This window comes from Macrobrachium rosenbergii, chromosome 39 (assembly GCF_040412425.1).
Source record: "Macrobrachium rosenbergii isolate ZJJX-2024 chromosome 39, ASM4041242v1, whole genome shotgun sequence".
NCBI lineage: Eukaryota > Metazoa > Arthropoda > Malacostraca > Decapoda > Palaemonidae > Macrobrachium > Macrobrachium rosenbergii.
The window spans coordinates 10,535,001-10,553,720 of NC_089779.1; the positions used below are offsets into that span (position 1 = coordinate 10,535,001).

The window sequence follows — 18,720 nt, forward strand, 5'->3', positions numbered from 1 at the left end:
GGTGATACCGGTAGGAGGATAAATGCATCTGCCCGCCACTGGTTGGGTGGGGAGGGGAGTGGAAACTTAGGGTTGCGGTGGTATCCATTATGATTCCAAGCATATGCAGTCACAAATCTGGTTCCCCCTTCTTTTCTCCCTGTTGTGATTGAGTGGGTAAAGCGTTGGCCTGCAATTTAAAATCTCAGTAAGTTGGTTATTGTTGACATCTATTTTCAGGTATATTGCCTAATTATATGTATATATATATATATATATATATATATATATATATATATATATATATATATATATATATATATATATATATATATATGTGTGTGTGTGTGTGTGTGCGCGCGTGTGTGTGTGCGCGCGCGCGTGTAATGGTGAATGAAACTGTCACGATATTTACTTTGCCTTTTAACTAGATATTACAGGGTTACTCCAGATAATATCTTAGATATTACACTGTTACGCCAGATATTTTCTTATTTCAGAAGTTTGCATTGGTGAGTATTGAGCACAGTTATAATACATACACAGCTTTTGCACCTTTTCTTTTCACAGAACTGTTATTTGATCTATACATCATTTTTTTTTGTGTAAATCATTCATAATAGGGTGTGGCAGACACTACCGAAAAATGGGAACTTAAGCTAGGTACACACACACATACAAACAGATATATTTGTATGTGTGTATGTGTATGCACGTAAGTTTGCGTAGCTCAGGTTGCTATGTACAGGTACAATGTATGCAACCTACAGTTATGGATGATTTTGACAAAGAAAATGGTGTAAGGATCAAGTAACAGTTTTGTGAGATGTTTTAGAGTAAAGGGCTAAGCTATATGTGACATAAATTGACACAGCAAAGCTTAGGGTAAAACTAATAGAATGTGGCGTGACGGTGGCGAAGGTAACTTGGCGAGAGCTTTTGAAAGTTAAGAGCGAGGCTTGTCTTAGAGCATGCAGACTAGGAATTGAATGGTTTGGTGTTATTGTGGATCTCAGGTAAGGGTGACTTTGAGTATCTGAAATAAGTGAAAAGTCAGGGAAAAGCCAAGTGATGTGGGTGTGTGTTTATGGGATAAGAAAAGTGGGTGTGAACTGAATGTGAATTGGTTAATGTTTGCAGGTGATGTTGGTGTTAGTTGGTGGTATTGAAGAGATGCTGAAGAGCCTGTAAGGGGAAATTATATATATATATATATATATATATATATGCTATGTATATGATAGATATTAGGCTACACATCACTCAATATCGAAGTCACTTGAACTTGGGAATGACTTACAACTAAGGGGAATTGTAACTGATAAGTGCATGTGCCCAGTCAGGATCTAATCCCGTGCCTTTTGATATAGATAAGAGACTGACAGTTGACTATTTATAATCAAAATCAACCCATCTCTTCTATGATAGGCGATAGCTAACCTTGTAACCCTTGGCTTAATAATTCAGTGTTTCACTTATGCGTATGCTACATGATCTTTTTTTACTCAAAAATATTAAACCACAAATATGGTTTAATATCGTATTCACTTTACCTTGGGAATAACTTACACCCTCTGAACGTGTGCGCCTATTCTTTTTTGATACAGTCATAGGAAGTCAACTTATCCACTCGGCTGCCATGAGACATGGGTTGATCTCGATTCTGCTGTACGTATTCATGTTGAATAAGTACTTACCTTCGAATTTTGCTCATCTCCTCGATGTTAGCTTATAGATCAGCTTGTAACACTTGGTTGATAATTAGATTTGTCACCTACACAAGTGACGTTTTCATTCTCACAAACATCACCTAAGATAGAATTAAAATTACACTGGTCATAGCTTTCATCAACGAAGGGGATTCACAGTGGATTAACGCATCTGCCTCGGACAGGATTTTATCTATATATTAACTGATATTGTGACTTGATATTTGTGTGAGTATAAAAAAGCCACGTGCATACAAGTGACAAAACTTCTTAATTAGCAAGTGTTTCAAGCTTAGTAATCAGTTATCATGGTGAGATAGGTTGATTTCGATTATAAGTGCATAATCTGAATTCGACGAGAAAGTTTACAGCAGAGACAAAATCAGCTTGTATCTCTCTCTTTCTAATCAGTTGGATAATGCACAGGTTCGAAGCCTGACCGGGGAAGATGCTCTTATCAGTTATAATTCCACTTGGGTGAAAGTTATTCCCAAAGTAAATTGAAGTGATTATTAATGACTTAGTATTTGTGAGCATAAAAGTAACAAAGCTTCATTATTAGCCAAGTGTAACAAACGTAGCAACCAGCCGTCGTGGTGGAGCTGTGTCGATTTCGATGATAAGTGCAGAACCTGTATTCGACAAGAAAATGTACAGTAGACTCGAGATCAATTTTAACATGAAAGACAAACGGTTAAGTCGACTGTCCATGACGGTTTCTAAAACGAAATTCACAGGTTCAAACGTGGACTGGTCCAAGTGTATTTGTCAATAATGATTCTCCTTGGGCGTAGGTTATTTCCAATAGTCGCGGGGAGGTTCGGGGGCAATGTACAATTCAGAAGTGTTCGGAGGAAGAAGTATACAGGGTTAGATTCATGGTGTGTAATAGGCATTGGAAAGGAACGGCCCTAATTTACAGGTAAGAGAGTGCGTGCAAGGTAAGGTGAATATCGCATATATGCGTAGGGGGTTTTGGCACGCCACTGATGAGGCGTATGAAGCCTGTGTAGGCGTATGAAGCAGCAGAACTGCGTGGGTATGCGTCAAAACAATTCAGCATTTAAATTATGAATATGGCCGTGATCACTGTAATTTTACTTTGGAACCAGTTCTGATAATAAAACATCTTAAAGGGAATTATATATATATATATATATATATATATATATATATATATATATATATATATATATATATATATATGCACCTACACAGAAGACTTACTAACAACACGTCAAACCCACCTGCACAAACTGTCATTCACCTCTTGTCTTGCTCACACTCGCTTCCTTGATATTGAGGCATGTCCTCTCCAATACCTCTCTAAATTCATCTATTTATAAGATTCTAGTTCGTCTTATAAATACACCAACACCTCTACATTGTATAGTCTTTTCATCGATCTATTACCCTCCATTCTTTCCTCTAGATCGAACCATCTCAAACCACACTGATCCATCCTTTTACTATTCCTACATATCTCCATATTTCTTAACATTTGTTTTTCTTTACCACAAATACAGCACCATGTAAACAACTTATCTTTTGTGTGTATGTGACGTATACTCATGCATCTGCTCTCTCTCTCTCTCTCTCTCTCTCTCTCTCTCTCTCTCTCTCTCTCTCTCTCTCTCTCTCTCTCTCTCTCTGTAACACACACAGGGAATTGTATGATGATAGAAGCTTCAACACCCACGACGAATCCAGATCAGATTACTGCATTGAAGGACCATCAGTGTCTGAAGCTGAGCCACCGAAAGGGATAAAGCATTTCAACTTTATTCTGTTTACATTCTCGCCGAATCTACTGCAGAATCAAGAGATGAAATCAATCCCTCTATCCATTTACCCTCAACATTACGGGGATCAAATCACGTGATATGCGTAGCTTATGTGAAATGAAAGCAGGGGCTAACTCGGGAGTCTTATCGAGTGCATTGATAATTGCATCTCGGCGGGTTTTATCTTTTAAACTTAGAGGTTGTTGTTTCTAAGGAATCTTCAGACTACGTGATACATGACCCGAAATAAGCTACTAGCCCAGATGAGGGGAATGAAAGATGGTTTTCATGCTGTGGGATGTAGAATTAGATTTAAACTGCTGTATTAGTAATGTATAACTGTTCATACACTCACACCTATATATATATATATATATATATATATATATATATATATATATATATATATATATATATATATATATATATATATATATATATATATATATATATATATAACTAGATCTTGCATTTAACAAACATACCTTGGATAATGAGCGGACAAAGAAAATCCACAATTATTTGTATGTATGTATAATCTGTCTGATAAGGAAGGAAGCTTTCGCCAACTTGATCAGTTGGCGTCTTCAGCCATAATATAACCATTGACATATTTGGCAACTGGCGATTATGATTTTCGTGCCAAAAAGACATTTCCAGTTAAATGAGAATGCTAAAGAAAAATATCTGAAAAAGTGATAGTGACATGAATTCTAAAATACGAAATTGTTTGGCTCGGCTCTCCAGACTAAACTGATGGACCATGCCATTCCGTGACAGGCAGTGATATGAGGTAGTTTACTGCAGTACATCTGTTCCCCTTCTTATCTCTTTTCTCTCCCCTGCCCATTGCCACCTCTGCGTCAGCGACAGCCTTCAGGCCCCTCTTGCCCCATTCATTCATATGCAGATTGATTCTGTTATTTGCGAAATATCATACTCTTCCTCTCGGCCCCCCTTCGAAATTTAATGCTCACTTAATCATTGAAGCTGCTAGCGCGTAGAATTGTGAAACTGAACCCTCCAGATTTATCAGCAGCTTGGAATTGGAACTAAGTAGTCGCATTGTTCGAAGGTCTCAAAACATTGGTCTTCCTAAGTCTTGCTCGTAAGGAGCTAGCCCGGTTTATGCTTCCAACTGAGGTCTCCTCAACGTTGTGAGGTTGCTTCTCTCTGTTTATTGCTCGGTATTATTTGATGTTGTTCTCAAGACCTCCCTACGTGACTTCCTCGAGTTGTCTGTACACGCCAAGGTTCAGATGCTAGTAGATGATGCTAAAAAAAAAAGCTGAAATTACTGCAAGTTAATAAGTACTTGATACTATTTCACTGCTGGCTTACAGCATTGGTTTTCCATCGTTTTGAATAATTTAATTAACTAATGTGAAGGCAGATTTATAGTCAAGTAGACAGGAAAGAATGGCTGGCTCTCCTTTTCAAGGAACCATTCCATTCAGTAACGTGAGAGAGAGAGAGAGAGAGAGAGAGAGAGAGAGAGAGAGAGAGAGAGAGAGAGAGAGAGAGAGAACGGTATCTACAGCTGGAACATTGTACGAAAAACCGAGCCTTTTTTTTTTCTAGCTGATTTCTGCTGAAGACTGAATTCAGTACACCCAGAAAATATTTTAAAGGCTTTATTATTATTATCGTTGACATATCTTTCGATATTTTATATGTAAAGCTAAACCATTTGCTCTCCTTTTTCAGACTTGCATCCAGTTAGAGGGGAACCCCATTGCAAACACTAGATCTTTTCAAGGTAAGACAGAGTTCATTTATAGTTTTTTTTTTAACAGAGAGAAAGGGATGCTTGGAAGACATTAGTTTGAAACTTTTACTTGGGTCAAAGTTAGTCGACTGGAAACTGAAGGACACTCGGGATGGGTGATTTATAAGATTAGAGACTTGGTCTTGTCCTTCTTTATGTTGTTATATGTGTGTGTGTGTATATATATATATATATATATATATATATATATATATATATATATATATATATATATATATATATATATATTTATAATATGTGTGTATAACCTTATGTATGTCAATGCAGATTTTGATCAAATAACGTGAAAGAAATGCTGGCCAACGTTTGAACGTTTATTTCATGTCTCCTTCGATGGAAGGCAGCTTAAAGATGTCCGTAATAATCACCGTTTCAAATATATTATGCCGTCGCTTGTGGTGCATAAATGTTCACTAATTGGTCATTTTGGATCCAGCGATAGAGAGTTCTGTTCATAGAAGCGCTCTTATGAAGAGGTTTTCCCATGAGTTTCCCCTCTCTAGATAGACACTTCTACTTTATTTTGCTGGAATTTTGTTATGTCGTTTAGTGTTCGCCTTCCTACAGATAGTTTGTCAAGATTATGTACGCGGATCTGGGTGTGACCTTGTGTGAAGGCTCTCTCTCTCTCTCTCTCTCTCTCTCTCTCTCTCTCTCTCTCTCTCTCTCTCTCTCTCTCTCTCTTTTCCTGACAAGTTTTTAATCCCTGGAAGTGAAAATTATAATATCATGCTACCTCGATGAGTATATATTTGCCGTCATGTTTACGTATTGCAAGAATTTTGTGCTGTCTAATAATCACTCCGTGGTATATATGACACTCTAAGAAAGGAAAGAACATTGCTATAAATAAGCGCAAGTGTTTTACAGTAGCCTTGGCCTTTGTAGCCTTCATTAACTATTGTTACTCGACGAAGACTGCAACAGAAGTTGGCAAGATATCACGTTTGTTATTCGTGATAATGACGGAGCATTGTGGATTAAGAAGTTAGCGCTTCGGGTTTTTTTTTTTTTTTAGTAGTAGTTTCGAGCCGATGACAAGTTTTTTGAACCTGCAGTGGAAGGAGCATTAAATGGCAATCCTGAAACTTAGAATCCCTTTCCAGCGGTTTGTGGTCTTTTGTGTGGATTTTTAAGAGATCAAGTAGATGCTGGAATTTTTTATCCTCTTTTAACTTTTGATTATAATTGATTTGACTTAGAGCGTGTAATGTATGGTCTGAATGGCATCTTTATGTATTTATCGTCAAGTATATTCGATCTAACTTTGATACCATAGACAAAATTAGATCTGCAAACCATAGGTTTAATTTGGCGAAATTAAATCTTGTCCCCAACCTCTCTCTCTCTCTCTCTCTCTCTCTCTCTCTCTCTCTCTCTCTCTCTCTCTCTCTCTCTCTCTTTCACCTTTTCCTCCTTAAAAGGGGACGTGGGGGGACGCCATACGGTATTATCATCCCGGTTTCAACAAGTACATCTGGGATGAGGCTGCTATCTCCATGTACTATTCCGTTGGGCGTGTGTGTTGTCTGCGTCTGGCCTTGTTGCTGGTTACCAATCCAAGTAAAGATCGCACCCAATGTAGATTAAATTCGTTGATCGAAGGACATAGTGAATGTGTATATATATATATATATATATATATATATATATATATATATATATATATATATATATATATATGTGTGTGTGTGTGTGTGTGTGTGTATTTACTTACTGTATACACGTATACATATATACTGTGTGTGTGTGTGAGAGAGAGAAAGAGAGAGAGAAAGAAACTGAACGCTTTAATGCACAGGTCTTTAATTTGTGAATAAATTACATACTAGTGCAAACACAAGCACTTTGGATTTTACTGGGTTTAATATGCTATCTTCTGTTATTATGAATATTAGTGTACTCATACCATCAAAACTGACGGCTATACGACAAAAGTGCGTCGAGACGGCAGGTCCTAGCCCCATCGACGTTACGCATTGTCCTGATTCTCGATCAAAGGTATTCCCGGGCTGGGCGACGGCACGTGGAGCCAGTTTCCGGTACACTGTCTCTATTACACACCCAAAAAATATATAGTCATACATTGCGTGATATATGTAGCATGATTCTATTGTTCATCGAGACGTTGTCATATGCTGTCGGGGGCAGTAAGTCTTTTTTTTTTCTTTCTTTTTTGCCTTATCTGATATCATTTAGGCTACTCCAGTATTATTCGGAATCGAATTCTCGGGTAACTTGACATGTGCAAATTGCATTTTACTGTGGAATTATTTCCATTTTTTCTTTCTTTTTAAACATCATTATAATTTTACAAAAAAAAAAAAATTGAAAATTTAAATGTACATAGGCAGAACGTTTAATTTTTCTAGGTTATTTTATGGTGGGCGGAACTGAAGTGCTATCGTTTTACAGTATTTTGACCAAATCTTATTGTGCTGTTGAAATGTTTGTCTTTCTACTAAGAGAGTATATACATAAACATGATCATGTGTTCCATCACTGCAACAGTTAACAGGAAGGTTGAATATATATGTTTGTGTGTGTGTGTGTATCGGTGTGTGTGTATGTATGGAACTAATCAACACATGTACACATTTCTCACGGAAATATATTTCTGACTCACATCGGGATCGAACCCCGGTCTCTTAAATGAAAGGCCAGGGTGCTACCAGTTGACCCACAAAAGTCACAAAAGAAGTTGGAACCTAAGTAGTTAGATACCTGAGGTTTTTTCTTGGACATGCATCCGCCTAAAATACCGTCAGATTCACGCTAAAGTGGTAATGTGTTAGGCGGCAGGCTGCCCGGGAAAAACATCTGGTAGTACAAAAGGACTTACTGTAGGTTCCAGCTTCTCTTATGACCTGTGTGGATCAATTGGTATCGCCCTGGCCTTTCATTTGCGAGACCGAGGTTCGATTCAGATGTGAGTCAGAAATTTATATGTATACAGTACATTACATATTATATATATATATATATATATATATATATATATATATATATATATATATATATATATATATATATATATATAATTATAATTTTTTCATGTAACCGATCAAACTAAATTGCATATTCTTTGGAGACCCGCGCAGCAGAATGGCCGCGTTTATCTCCATCAAAATGCTGTTTGTTCTCAAAATCTTTATGCAGTAGTTTCATTAACATGGGTGATGTATTTCGACATAAACGGAAGTGTCTGTTCGGAATATTTTTACTGTTATTGCAACAGCCGATTAACTGCTCAAGTAAATGTATGGCCTAGAATTATGCAAATGATCTCTAAAATTAATCACAAATTTTATTAGCAGCCAAAATAATGTTATTTGTAGGGATTTCCATCTGATTCACAGCCTTTATAATTTTCTAATTATGGTTATAATTAAATGCTCTTAGTTGAGGCAGCTCATTTTTAGGCTTATTCGATTAGTGATGTGAATCCTTTCGATAGTCAATATAGACACTACTTGTTTTACGGATGAAATTAAGTAGGGTTGATTAACACGGAGGTAGGTTTGAAGCAAGCAGGATTAATTTTATGAATCTTGAATGGAAGTAAGTATTTAGCTTACGAGTGTAACTGACGTTATATGAAAGTGATATATTTTCAAACAATAAGTTATTATTTTATGATTATTAAAACGTTTTTTGGACTAAAAGTAATGATCTGCTTTCTGTTAAAACCTAAAACGAATTCGGTGGCTCCTGGAACAAGTTAATTGAAAGGTGACCGTTAGTGGAGTTTTACATCTATGCAATTATACAAAATATATAAGCTTTTGCGATTACTCTCCTGTGTATTCAGGTAACATGCAAAGAAGTTTACCTTTAAAGGGCGTTTTCATGTTTTTGGTCAAAACTGGGATAAGCATTATGTTATTTTTTTTGTATATGATTAAACTTTCATAGCTTTATAGCCGGTGAAATGAATTTATGGCGATTACGATTCTTTTTAGTGCACTTACTTATTTTTAAAGGGCGCACATTGCTATGTATTTTTGACTTTGGGTAAATGAACATCTTCTCCAGACTCCAGTACATTGATGGAAATATCTTTTTTTTTTTTTTAGGACTGGAGTTCGTGTCATGTGGAGAACAATTGGCTTTTACTCTGATCCACTTGCGTGTGTAATAGATACTCCCGTTCACCTATTTTTTCGGATTCAGAAAATTAAAGTAATTTCAAAGTTCACTTGAACATGTGAAACGAAGGGAAATTGTTAAGAAATATCAGTGGATATACTAATCTACCAGCCACCTCATCTAAATTTCAACCTTAACTGAAATCAACTGAAGGGTACAGACTCGTTGCATGCAAACCTTAAACAAGTCTGTGGCCCGCGTGAGAGGGAAGTCGATATTCTCCTTGATGAACGCACAACGGTTACCAGCCCGATCAGAGATTGGACGCTCCACTTGATTTTCTTGATAAAAAGGGGCCTCATTTTCCTCAGCCTTGAGTGAGCCTCATTGTGCCGGAGATACCACACTCACACGACAATGGCCTCCTGCAATTGGGCGAACAAGGCAACAAGTGCTACTAAGGATTCCTCCTTCCTATGCGAGGGGGGGGCCCTCCCTCCGCATTCGCTCTAATGGAAAAGGGTATCTGGTTCTTTCCTTTCCATCAAATTGTTAGTTTTAATGCAAGGTTTAACTCTGGCTGTGGGCCAAATGGCCCCGAGGAACAGAATTCTTGTCATTAACAGTCATGAATATTTTGGCGTTGTGTACTATCTCTCTCTCTCTCTCTCTCTCTCTCTCTCTGTCAGAATTATTTGAAAGGCGCACTTATAGTATGTAGGGTATTATCCACATCACACCAAATTTTGCATGTACGATCCTTGAATTTATACATTTTTTTTCCCACCAGTTTCTAGTGTTTTACAACCACACATTCACGCTAACACACACACACACATACACACACACACACACACACTATATATATATATATATATATATATATATATATATATATATATATATATATATATATATATATATATATATATACACGTGTGTATGTGTGTATATACCTCATGTGCACGTAATGAATTTTTTAACGTTGACTTTACCCCATGCTTAGCTGACAGCGACTAGCTTTGAAACTCTTACGGCCCATCACTTCAACCATTACGGAAATCACCAGTTCAGGCAGAATGTGTTAGTCTTTACCTGCTCGTAATTTTTTTTTTATATATATAAATTTTCCACGTCCATCAGTATGTCATATTTTGCCTGAAGTGATCTTGGGACGCTTTTCCCCTTAAAGGGATGTCATCACGTTGTCTCGCACAGCGGAAAAGACGTGGAGCCTGAGGCAAGGCTAAAGGGACACTGCTGTAATCAAGTACACTCGAGATAATGAAACGAAAAAGACGGAAGGTGACTTATACGGTAAGATGTGGAGCAAGGAGCAACAATATTATATATGTTCACACACCTCTACAATGCTGATCAGTCTTGGATGGGTGACCATCAGGACATGTTAGACACTAGGCACGTTAGCCTTTTAACAACTGTGGGACATGGCGTGCAGCTAGCAACCCCGCCCTCTGGAACTACTCCCTTCTAAGTGGCAAAGGCCGCGTGGATTTCATCGTGGATGTAGTTGGTAGATGATGAATGTTGGGGTAATAGCCACCTATTCATACAAACACATACACAGCACATATTCACACACACACACATACACACACACACACACACATATATATATATATATATATATATATATATATATATATATATATATATATATATATATATATATATATATATATAATCTATGTTTGTGTGTGTGTATTCTTTTTGGGATGCAGCAAGTTAGATCAGAGACTAAGAGATATTGACATAATGTAAGTCACTAACAGGATTTAGAAATGTCTAAAAATTTAATTTTGCCACCATGTACTATTTACATATACTCATAACTTCTTTGCTTGAAAACCTTAAATATATATATATATATATATATATATATATATATATATATATATATATATATATATATATATATATATATATATGTACATATTACTCATCCCTGTATGAGATAATCCTAATCCTGCACCGTCCAGAAAAAACCTTGATAACCTTGTGGTCGGGCAGTTTAGAAAGTCTTTCTTGAAGTGCTTATTATTCCTATTTTGACAACCTTATGTATTAGTCAAATAACAAGTTCACCTTTGCATGACTCATTCCCTAAGCATCGGCACCTTCTCTCCATTCCTTGACCCGGAGTAGGTGAGGTGCCATTACTGGACACCTGCTGCTCGTTCTACTCTCCAAGGTTACGGCACTTGGGGACGGTCAGACTTGCAGCTCAGCTATATATATAAACATATGTATGTTTATATATATACAGTATATATATATATATATATATATATATATATATATATATATATATATATATATATATATATATATATATATATATATAGATCATATAATATTGTGTGTGCGTTCGCATGTGTACGTGTTGCGTGTGTGCGTGTGTGTGTGTAGAGAGAAGGTTAACTACTCTAGCACATTTTATTTCTCCGTTGTTTCCCGTTTATATTTCCGTATTATAATTGAATTATGGGTACGGTTTAAACCTAGTAACCTCCTTAATCATAGAGAATTGTCGCGCGATCACTTTTTATGGCAACGGCGAATATTTTGTCCCCAGACCTAACACTCAGTAGACAAAACATAGCATTTGTCAATAAGCACAGCAGCCACGCATGTTCTTTGAATCAACGGCACACACTCGCAAACATCTGCGACTTCATGTCTGCTACTCGTCTCGGCTTGCCTCTTACTGCAGAGCCTACGGCGAGGTACAGGAGACGTGTTCATGTAACACTGCCTTCAGTCGGCTGGTCATTCCTCACGCTGCTTGTTCACGAACTGCATCTCCGACTGATGTTGAGTTTCCCGGACACGGAAGAACCCACATTTTATCAGTCATGAGAGAGAGAGAGAGAGAGAGAGAGAGAGAGAGAGAGAGAGAGAGAGAGAGAATTGGATGCGTGTGTGTGTGTGGGAATAATTCAGGAAAATGTCGTTGAAAAAGAAGATCGCATGTAAGGTTAAATTCAGGCGAAAAGTTGCTCGCAAAACCGTTGATGCATTCGTGAGATGTTTCGACTCGACCTTGGGATTCCAGATGGATATGATTTTCATTCCTTTATTATTATTATTATTATTATTATTATTATTATTATTGCTAATAGATTCACAATTTCGTGGAAAACAATCTGAGTAATAAAAATCCACAATTATATAGTAAATATATTACTATGTAAAAAACCAAAGACTTTCGAACACCTGTTGTTGTTGTTATATTCACTCTGACCAGACTCTAGGATTATATTGTTTTAAAATGTCAAATACCTGTGATAAGTTTGCGCGTGCTCGTGCGCCCAATACACACGCATACCCATTCACCTATCCTGAAGGCTGTTTTCCAAGTATAATTCAGTGTAAATAATGACTGACACAGACATCGGTTTGATGACGCATTTGTATCATCCTTCAAGGAGAGCGCTTGATGAGGCCGAGAGAGAGAGAGAGAGAGAGAGAGAGAGAGAGAGAGAGAGAGAGAGAGAGAGAGAGAGAATGATCGTGGTTTCAGTCCTTTGGTGTGATTCGAAGTCGCCCTTTGAGTTCGTCAGATCGGCGAGTCATTAATTGCGGTCTCTAGTAAATCACTCAGTCGGATTAATTGCTGTGATTGTCTTTTGAACTCAGAGGCTTTAGAATTGCAGGTATTTCTAAACTTATATTTTTCTTTATTTCTCCTTTAGACTCCTTTTCTGTCTTCGTATTTGGTGAGGGTGATCCTGCAACTATTACTAGTACTTAAGTATAACTTAGTTTAACCAGACCACTGAGCTGATTAACAGCTCTCCTAGGGCTGGCCAGAATGATTAGACTTATTTTACGTGGCTAAGAACCAATTCGTTACCTAGCAACGGGACCTACAGCTTATTGTGGAATCCGAACCACATTATAGCGAGAAATGAATTTCTATCACCTGAAATAAATTCCTCTAATTCTTCATCGGCCGGCCGGAGAATCGAACGCGGGCCTAGGAGAGTGCTATAGCCGAGTACGATATCGACCCATCCAATGAAATACTACTACTAGTACTAACTACCATTATTGAAACAAACTCTGTTGCTAGTAAAGCAGTGAACGGACATTTCCTGGAAGATGTTATCCCTACGAAATTATTACCCCCCCCCCCCAAAAAGAAGTTAGAAGGTTGTTTATGTGCTTGTTCTTCTTGTGTAACCTATGTGTGTTTGATGTAATATTGTAATTATGTTCATTAGCTTCCTTCTCAAGATGGTAAACTTATTGGGGAAACTGGGCCAGAGTTGATTGATTGTTGCCAAGGGCACTGTCTGAGGTCTGAGCTGATTTCAATCAGAAGTTGATTTTCTCGAGGTCACCTCATGAATGTATCTCTCTGGTTTCATTGAATTGTGCCATAAAAACAGGGGGTTTTCATTCATTTCAGTGCTTCACAATCGGCAGCATACAAGAATGGCCTCTAGGATTGTGGAGATAACGCAAAAATGGACCCGAATAACCTAAGCCTAATTGGCACTTTATTTGTAAAAAAAGGAAAAGTGATAAATGGACTAGTCTTTGATGGGAATATCCGTTGAGTTGTGTTGAAGCTTGCGTGTCTAATCGGATTAGATGGTTGACTGAAGAATAATTATTTTTCGCCACAGCCATTGGAAAAATAGCATTGTTCGATAGTTAACTATGGGTATTAGGCACTATATAATTTTCTTTCCATTCCATTTATCACTGCTTTGAGAAAACGGTAAATTCAGACTCAAACTTGGCCAACTGAGAGAAAGAGAAGAGAAATATAAAGAGTTCTTCGAAGTGGTTAACGCCATTTAAGGAAGGGAGCATCCTACTTTGACTCACCACCTTGAATCATTTGCTCGACGTATAGACAAGAGAAACTTTAAGGGGAAGTATATTAAATGTCTCCGTCTAGTCATGACTCAGCTATTTCCGCCAGCCGAAGAAGAAAGCAACTCCTTGCGTCCACTCTTCAGATACATTGTGGCCAAGATACTTGTCTTGGACGAACAAAGAGTTAATCTAATGCTCGTGATGGTATTCTGTATGAATAATGCCAGTGGTACTTCCCAAAGTGAATCGGGAAACTGGCGAGGTGGTTGTGCAAGTGATAATGTTGGGTCTACGGTGATGGCTAGCTACTGGTTTAATAATAATAATAATAATAATAATATGCTACAACAAACTTAGAGTGGTTATAATGATAACTGCATTAACAGTAGTAGTAAACTTCATTAACCTGGGGAGTGCGTGACGTAAAGTTGTAAATTTTGTTTTGCGTGCAAATGTTGCCACTTTTTTGCTTGAACATTGTAATTGTAAATTCAGCTGATTCAAGTTAACGATTTTTCGTGGATATAAAAGAGTAAATTGAATTAGGCAAGAGGTTCTGGGAACAGATGTGTTTTATGGTAATAATTCAGTTTTACATATATGTGTATGTGTGTGTGTATATATATATATATATATATATATATATATATATATATATATATATATATATATATATATATATATATATATATCGAGATGTTAAAAACGACCTGAGAGGAGAAACCATTTCGGCACGTTAGTTATGAAATTCATTATGCTTCGACTGAACTAAGATATGAATTAGGTACTTGATAGTTAGTCAGCTGTAGTCGTTCGCTGCGGGGGTAGAAAGGAGCAAAGGGCTAGCAGCCTCACTCCCAGGGAACCCCGGAAGTTTTACATCCTCTGAAGTCACCTGTTTTTAAAAGCTTTCAATATATTGAGAGAGAGAGAGAGAGAGAGAGAGAGAGAGAGAGAGAGAGAGAGAGATGAAAGCATTATCTTGCTACGTTGTCACGTCTGATAAAACTTATCAAAATTCGCGGCTTTTAATAAGGCAATTGTTCCTAAGCAAAGACTGACTAATAAAAAATAATAGATATTGAAACAGTATATTTGGGAAGCTATTTGATGGGGAAATGTACTGAATCTCATGTATTCAGATCACGCTTAATGGATGATAATTCTACAGAGCCTTGTATGAAATTTGCATGGTAATTCACTTCATGGTGATGCATCTGTTAGAATAATGAGACAGTGAAACAAATAAACGGAGGGTAACGAACAATTCCACGTACTAACAAACACATAATAATAATAATAATAATAATAATAATAATATGCTACAACAAACTTGCAGTGATTATGATGATAACTTCATTAGCGGTAGTAAACAGAAGTAACTTGTGGAATGCGTGACGTAAAGTTGTAAATTTTGTTTTGCTTGTGAATGTTGCCACTTTTTTGCTTGAACATTGTAATTGTAGATTCAGCTGATTTGATTTTACGGTTTTTCATGGATGTAACAGAGAAACTTGAATTGCTAAGTAGGCATAAGCAGATCGACCGGCAGAGAAATGATGGTTCTAACAAACGAACGAAGAACCACCTCTATGGACGTAAGCCACTCGGCCTAGAGCAAAAACTGGCCGACGCCCACGTACATGGAAAGGATAGAGTTGGTAGACAGATGGACAGATACAAGAAGCGGGTCTGTGATTATCTTATGGGTGATAAAGATCCCCCCCCCAATAAAAAAAAAAACAAAGGGGTAATGAGCGAACAGAGGTTGTTATTGTTCGGGGTGTAGCCGAGTGAGTCACCATTAGAGCACTGACGCATTAAAACCGAATTAATTTGGCGTAGCGGCAACGCTCAGGCTCTGCAGAGGAATGGAGGGAAGACGAGTGTGATCTTGGCGAAATGTTTCGTCCCGTATGGTACTCTCTCTCTCTCTCTCTCTCTCTCTCTCTCTCTCTCTCTCTCTCTCTCCCCTGTAAGTCGATCCTTCGTATCCCAAAGCTCCCGGTGAGAAGAGAGGAGAATCTCAGATGTAGTTAAGTCGAGGGTGGAGTGTATCCGGTAGCTAAGTGGTGAAAGGGAGGGAAATTTTGCCTTCCCAATTTTAGAATTTAAACGTTTACTCACACTGAAATGTGTCAAGTTGCGTCGCTAACGGCCTTTTATGGATTTAGGTTTAAGTCTGCGTGTTTATTTTTGTCGAGTCTCTGTAATAAATTTAATATGGGGTCTCTTAATTAAAATAGTGTATCTTAGGCATTCCCGACCATTGCACAGTTAGGCCTTGTCTTATTCAATTCATATGCTAATGTCCAATTATTTCTTTACCGCTGATTACTTATAGCTGTGTTCTTTTATTATGGAAAGTGATCTTTTTAGAGAGAGAGAGAGAGAGAGTTTTTGATCTCTTAATAATCGTATGACCCTTAACCACTGTAACCACACTGTTCGTTTCTCTTTTCACTGCAGCCGAAATCGTAATCGTTTGTAACTCAGAGAATATAACAGTTGCTTGTGATATTTTTAAAAGCAAAAATAATTTATTAAGAACCATTAAAGGAGGTCGAAAGGCAATAACTTATATTTCCTGTAATTAGTCAATTTTATCAAGAAATCTTCTAGCGTAGCCAATTATTTTATAGAACTGACAGAGAGTATTGGTAACACTCAGTGACGTGTTTTTGGTCGTAGCTTTTGCTGCCTCTCTTTGTCGGTGAAGTTACAACTCTCGATATTTGTGTTTATTGGCATACTTGCTATTGTCGGTAGCATCGTGTACAGATGTTGATACCAACATTTCAGATTATCACTGGAGCACCTTTGTTGTCTGTTAAGAGAATTGCATGCATCCTGGCTGACTTTAGTCAACCAGGAAACTTGTTATTACTAATGCTGTGCGCCGTCGTTGCTGTTTATTTGTGGTCAGGTGTGCAAAACGTATGGTGTTTGAAGGCCGTGGGTTTTGTAAGTTACAGAGTTCTGAAAAGAGAAAGAATAAAAGATTACTATTCATGCCAAGTTATCACTGTTACAATAAAAGTTCAGCGAACAGATACGAGAACAACTCCGATCAAACATCAGAGAAACAAAGCTTACGTCTAAGCCGTCCTTTGTACTTATTTGCAAAAGATTTGCAAGAGCAGTGTAATCATCGTAACTTGCTTTCTGTTATGTAACAGAGGACGCAGCAACTAACCGATGTTCTCTTGTTTCTAGGCAGAATATTTTCTTTGCTTGAAAATTCTTTACACGATGAGAATCTGCATTGAACAGCCGCTTCATGTTATGGTGTGATCTTTGTTTATCTATTTTAAGGCGAAATATATAGTTGTGGAACGTAATGGAGGAAGCTGTTAAGCATCAAATGACTGCCCAAACTGGTTATGTTAATAGAAAATAGTCTGCGATCTTGAAGAAAGACCTATCTCACATGATAATTGCTTTAGCATTGCGATGTTAACTTTTTTTTTATATAGCCAATCACGTAAAAGTTTACTTGATGTCTCTTTTATGCAAGTAAATCTTGAAGGAAAAAGAAAACAAACCCCGTGACATCAAAATATATAGGAACTATGTAACCTCTCATGCACTTGTTGCCAATTGAGTGTCTGGACTCGCTGACTCAGTTGTTTTATATGTTTGTGTTGTAAACTCGTGGGATTCCGTGTTTTGGTCTGTTTATTGTCGAGGCGCAAGTAACCTTAATTATAATGCACGCACTCACACACATATAAGTGTAGGCACATACATATATATATATATATATATATATATATATATATATATATATATACATTTATATATATATGTATATATATATACATTTATATATATATGTATATATATATTTATATATATATATATATATATATATATATATATATATATATATATATATATATATATATATAGACACCGGTATACATAACGTGTACTCCCGAATCATCACACATATGCACTGCAGCGGGAATAGTGACATGGCAGCTTCTGAGTTGGGAATATCTGTGCACATGACATATGTTGTTATAAGGCAGGCAAGTATATCGGTAAAGGCTTTCAATACTTCCACGATGCATTCTTGAACATTTATCTGATGATTACTTTCGTGTGAACAGTATGATTACTTCATATCAGATGAAAGGTTTGTTTACATTTTTGAACAGATAAAAAAAAACATTCATTACGATAAGTGGTGATGTGACACCACAGATGAATGCTTTAAAAAGGTAGACATAAATAATGAAAAAGGACCGGTAGAAATGACCTTGAAAGGCTACTAACCTTGCTGCGCGCATACCGCTGGCATGACGACTAATTACATTAAAGTTCTTAGCACCGCAACATATCCGATATTAGTGTAAGAGGGCAACTTGGTGAAGCTGCAACTTGACGAATAGTCAAAACACGAACTATTGGCTCTCATACTTGGAAAAGTTGGAATGGAATATTAATTTATTGTTTCGTTTTAATAAGTGAGATCTCTTTCTGCATTTCCCTCCATCTTCTCTTCTTCCTAATG

The 18,720-nt window shown here is 37.1% G+C and overlaps 1 protein-coding gene across 12 annotated transcripts in view; it reads left to right on the forward strand.

Moving 5' to 3' along the window:
- The window catches only part of LOC136825738 (protein tweety-like), a 244,606-nt gene that overhangs the window by 3,871 nt on the left and 222,015 nt on the right, over positions 1 to 18,720 (forward strand). For all 12 annotated transcript variants that reach the window (XM_067082551.1, XM_067082558.1, XM_067082556.1 and 9 more), the window contains exon 2: positions 5,180 to 5,231. The gene's annotated coding sequence lies outside the window, so the exon portion shown is untranslated. The remainder of the gene's footprint in view (positions 1 to 5,179; positions 5,232 to 18,720) is intronic.